Source organism: Patella vulgata, chromosome 4 (genome assembly GCF_932274485.2).
Source record: "Patella vulgata chromosome 4, xgPatVulg1.2, whole genome shotgun sequence".
NCBI lineage: Eukaryota > Metazoa > Mollusca > Gastropoda > Patellidae > Patella > Patella vulgata.
Window position 1 is genome coordinate 1,153,643 of NC_065882.2, and position 5,600 is coordinate 1,159,242.

The 5,600-nt window shown below is 34.9% G+C and overlaps 1 long non-coding RNA gene across 1 annotated transcript; it reads right to left on the reverse strand.

Moving 5' to 3' along the window:
* Nucleotides 1-4,509: 4,509 nt before the first annotated feature.
* On the reverse strand, nt 4,510-5,306 carry LOC130012342 (uncharacterized). Its single transcript, XR_008787768.1, has 3 exons — nt 5,010-5,306; nt 4,740-4,814; nt 4,510-4,573 (listed from the first exon to the last, which is right to left on the reverse strand). It is a non-coding gene; the product is annotated as an uncharacterized LOC130012342 (long non-coding RNA).
* Between the last annotated feature and the right edge of the window lie 294 nt (nt 5,307-5,600).

Consider the following 5,600-nt stretch of genomic DNA (forward strand, 5'->3'; position numbering starts at 1 on the left):
AGTGGACGTTACAGCCTCTCGATCAATGGTAACCTCCAGAGTTGAGTTGTGTCCCTTTGTTACATACACACAATCTAATTTGAATATCCCGACCTCCCTAGCTAAGACGTTCTAACCTCATCTTTAACACCGTACCAGACAATGCAATCTAAGGTGGTAATAACTGTGGCTTTCTTCGACACAATATCAGACATATTTATTATAGCAAACCAGACAAAAAAAAAATCACGACTAATTTAATTTGGGTACGAATGTCTCTAGGCCTGCCCTTGATTGATCCGAGTCCGAAGTCTACGACGCATTCTTAGAGGTTGCTTACTCTACCATGTTCACCGGGTTGCTTACTCTGCCACGTGTACCTGGTTGCTTACTCTGTCACGTATACCACGTTCGGTATTATTATATTGATAGTTTGCTATTTAGAAAGTTCGCTTACTATATACATACGTGTTATGTTCTCTTTGCATATACAACTGGCGGTAGTTTTTTTTCTTTGATGTGCATAGCATTTATATCTCATATCAACCTGTCATGAGGTCATCACAGGTTGATATATTCGGTTCATATCAACCGCTGATAACGTTGGTGATCGAAATAATACAAAGAACACAGATATAAATTTGTATTCATTTGACAGTTAAAAATTGTTATGGTACAGTTTGTAGCATTCAGGACCGAAATAAACGGCGTACTTATCGGCATATTTAGATCGGTTATCCATGTCTAAGATATCTTGTCAGCACGTCCGACATGGTCCCAATTGTGATCAATCTAAGAGGTTTCGGTGAGAGAACTTCTGTATGTTAATTTGGAATGTTAAGCAACTGGTAAAAATATTTTGTGATTTTGACTCGCTGCAGGCGGAAGCAGATCAAAGTTTGAATTCTAAGGAAACTGATACCTAGATAAATCATATCTTGTTCTTTAAAATGATATTGGTAAATCGTGTGCAAAACAATAAATCACAGCCTATCCAATTACCACGACAATTTTCGTATGATTCGTTCCCTAAATGAACCAAAGTTTGACTTTTGGTTTCAGTAGGCGAAACTACATATCCCCACACTGATCAGAAGTGAATATTCGCTAGGCAGCTACAATCACTGATAAGGATGACATCGATGCGACTTAATGATCCCCAAATATTAACTTTTTTCCTCCGACAAATTAAATTCTAAAACATATTTGTAGGTATTTACCCCATTTAGTGTAAATGGATATTAAAATGAGTAAAGGGCACCATTCTGCCCGAACCAGTAAGGTCTTAAGTAAACAATCCGTACGCCATTGAGTCAATGATTGACGCTACGTGATGTGACGTCACGCGTTGAGGGCAGTCATCTTTTACAGGTATTAGAAGACTTTCGTACTCCTCTATGAAACTGATTGACATACAACATGAATTGTAGACCCTTAAAGGGATATTCCCAGATGGATTTTGGGCTATAAACCTGCTTAATTGTGTGTGAAAATCCCTTAATAACCTCTAACTTAGATCCGAGCAACTGCCTCAAGCCATGTGATACGTTTTCAAAAAACTTCCAATCGTCGGTATCGCTCCATGCGTGAAGACTTGTGTCCTGTCTGCATTATACAGAAGTGCCTGGATAACACGCGACTATGTGCAGCGCGTGCGCAGTGACATTTCCGTGTTACTTTCAGTTTGTTTATTCTAGTCTGGTGACAATGAGTCTTAGCCGTTCATGGCTCTGTGTTGATTATGTTTGATCGTTTTTTGATATACTGTATTCGACATTTATGTGCTAAATATGGATATTATAGACATAACCACAACTAAACACCATTTGTATATGCCGTGGAATTATAGGATGGGTTGTTTTTATATTTTCGTGTGATCAAATAGATACTAGGCCTACGAAATGATACATTGTATACTAAAATAAAGAATGAATTCTTTGTAATTTGGAAGATAGGATGGTTTATAGTGATAGCAGGTAGTCACGTATTTATAAAAGGAATGGCTGGTAATTTTTGTCAATTGAAAAACTGTCATTCAAAATGGTTGAGAAGCGTGTAAACTGTAAAGTGTAGTAGGACAGTGAGGAACAGGCAAGTGTGATCAATGGACATGCAGGACTTGTGATACAAGTATGTCTTCATTCTTTATGAAATGTTTTGACCAAACTAAAAACTACCAAATAATAAAGACTATTTTTCGTTGAAAGTAATTATGTATTGCAATGTGTATATTTGTTTTAAACTCAATGAAATTTATAAACCAAATGACAATATCCTTAGAATGATTTTTGTTGATATTTTCACAAGTTTTGAATGTTTTGTTTTCTTCAGAATTGTCTAGAAAAAGCTGTGTAGAGGCAGTAAGAGTGGGAAAATCTATCGATATTTTATGCTTTTTATGCTGAGTAGCTGACACATCCAGTGATCCACGCACCACTATTCCTACACCACTATCAAGTTCTGATAATATTAAAAGTTTGCCGGATTTGCCAACACTAGAAAAGGCTACGACTGACCCATCTTACAGACCCTTCCTCTGCATCAAAGCGTAGGAAAACTGCACAGACGTGTTGTCGCAAGGCATCCAAGAGATGTCACAGAGACCATAGAAAAAAGGGTGGCGAGGTTGAGATCACAGAGAATAGATGGATTGAAGGTAAAAATAACAGTAATTTCGTTACTACAACCCTTATGCTGTATTATGCTTACTGTAGATGAAGGGGTTGTGTAGCTCCTGTTACAAACCCAGAATGGTTTTGTTTAAAGTGCCAATGACGACAAACAGATAACTGACAAGTCATATCATTAACATTTTGTATGGCATGCAAATTTGTATGAAAACAAAATCTTTTCAATTCTTTGGCTGTCATGTGAGCTAATTTATTATATAATTACAAAAAAAAATATTTCATTACATCAAGATTACATTTAATATTTACAGATGTTAATATCACAGCTGAATGATAAAAAAAAGAATGGAATTGCTGGTTGTCATCATAGAAAGACAACCAGGCTTGAAATTTGCGACAGTTTGACTATTGCAGCTAGAGACACACCAGTCACGTCTCCACCACCACCGACAAATAAATTATGCTATAGCTATAAACTTTTGCCTCAAAATTGCTTATCTCTAAGACCGGTAAGTAGATGTCAAGTATAAAATCTAAAACTTCATGCAGTGTTAACTTTTATAGTTGGAATACCGGTGATTTCACTATTTCTTTATGGTAACTTGTGATTTGATGACAACCAAATAATTATCACATCAACAACTGGTTTACTCAGAGACTCTTAATATTTACATTCAGGACAAACTCTGTTTACAAAATACAAAAAAAATATTTGACAATAAACATCTTATAGTTATATAAAACTATAATACATTTTTACATATTTTAACATTTTACTTTCAGGAAATTTATCAGTTTTTTTTTTGGGGGGGGGGGGGTTAGATCGCATAACAAACAATGGATGACATTTTGTTAGGGTGCCAGGTGATGATGAACAGAAAAGGTTTCGCCTTGCTGTCTACCGTCAGTTTTGGAGGCACAGTCGACTTGGAAGAGATAATCAGACAAGTAATATCAAACTGTATAGTCTGCACAGTAAAGAGGAGGTATCCTGACAAATGGGCATAACCATGAATGAAGGAGCACTGTTCAAAAGACCTACCCAAATTATCAAACAAAACATTTTTTTCTATTAGTTAAAGATACATTATGGTGGATTAGATAAAGATCTGGCAGTTCTCACTATTACAGTTAAAACAAGATGATGTAAATGGAATATGCTGAGAAATTCAGTCAAATTGCTTCACTAGAAGCCGAGAAAACCTTATTGTAAAAATGACTGTAGCCTAAATTGTCATTTATATTCTGTAATATTCTTAAAATTTTGTGGTCTGTTTCTTCACAATACATGCATCTTCTAGAGTGGGTGGACTTGTGGAGGGGGCTCTTTGTATTCTCGTTGGATCAGCTGGGTCTGGGTATGACTGCCCCAGATTAAAGGTACCGCTGACAACGTTGCCGATCTTTTTGAGTATTTGTTTTATATCTGAAAAATAAATAAATTAAAAAGATTAAAGGAAGTGGGCATATGTCATGCAGTGTTATATGTGAGAAATTGTCCGAACAGTGAAACTTCAATTGTCAGGAGAACAGTATCATGCTGCTAATGGTATACACATCCCCCCGTCCTTTATTGCTGACCTTCGAAAACCAGGATTGATAATGCAGATAAACTTTCTAGGACCCCAAGGTTCGTGAGCCAGCTCCAAAATCACAGTTTGATTGTACAGAGATGAGACACAATAATTTGATGTTTTCTCATATTTTATAAACACATTTGTTCCATGGTTAAAATTGACCAATTAGTTTCTTACATGACTGTGGGACGGGTCATTTATTAGATATTGTTGAATGTTATTACATAAGTAAGGGGAAAACTAACCTAATGTTTCTGTCAGCTCCTTTTAGTGGTTCATGATTTGCATGTGTAGCAGGGTTCTATTCACAAAGACGAACAAAACACCAGGTCATGGGTTCAGGATTTTATTGTGGATCATCAATTTAGTATACATATAAAAAAAACTCTGAAAGACATAAAGAAATGTATAAAAATCAAGAATAGTAATAGTTTACACTATATACATATATTTAAAATAGTGGCGGGAAATAATTGATTTGAAACAAAGGAATGAATAAGATATTTACAATGAGTTTTAACTAATACAATTACATACAAATACATATACATACCCTATAAAATAGGAGTTTATAATAGGGTTGATGTCTTAAATATGGCTACCATACAGACACAGTATGACACAAAGACTGAAATTAAGGTTATGAATAAATTAACACTAAATAGCCGAGAGTAGAATATTCTCAATTACACAAACATACTTATGAAAATACTTATAGAAATATACTAATAACTTAATTATTTCATATATAAATATATTCTAATTACATTACCATATTAAACAGATAAAATATTAAAGTCAGTCAAATAAATATAAAACTTACCAAGTGACAGAATGTGATCCTCCTTGTAACAAGGTTAAGATGCAAGTGAGATTTGAAAGAGAAGCTGAGATGTGGTTATTTTAGTGAGTTAAAAGTGAGTAGAGTTTAGACTTGCTGTTGTAAAGATATTCTTAACCAGCTTAGAGATGGACTATTAAAGGGACAATACAACGAACACCAAATATACCATAAATAACTAATATATTAAAGGGACAATAATACAACAAATATTCAAGATACAATAAATACAAATATACACAAATATACACTACCACATTATCTCCCCACCAGGAGAAGTGGCGTCCCCGTCACTGACATATAAAAAAAACCCAAAAAAAAAACACCCAAACACACGGAAAAATATAACTATAACCTTATTTGCAATAAAAACTACTTCAAATCGTAAATATCCGAATCAAACCAAACTGGGGGATGTTTTATTCGTTGTGATCGTTTAACGGGAATAGGGATAACGGACTTCTTGATTGGAGTAGCAACTTTATTCGAATGCGACCTTAAAACTCTTGTTGAAATAACAGGAACGGGTATTGACGATCTAGACACCCTGGTAATACTTGAATTAGCAGTAGA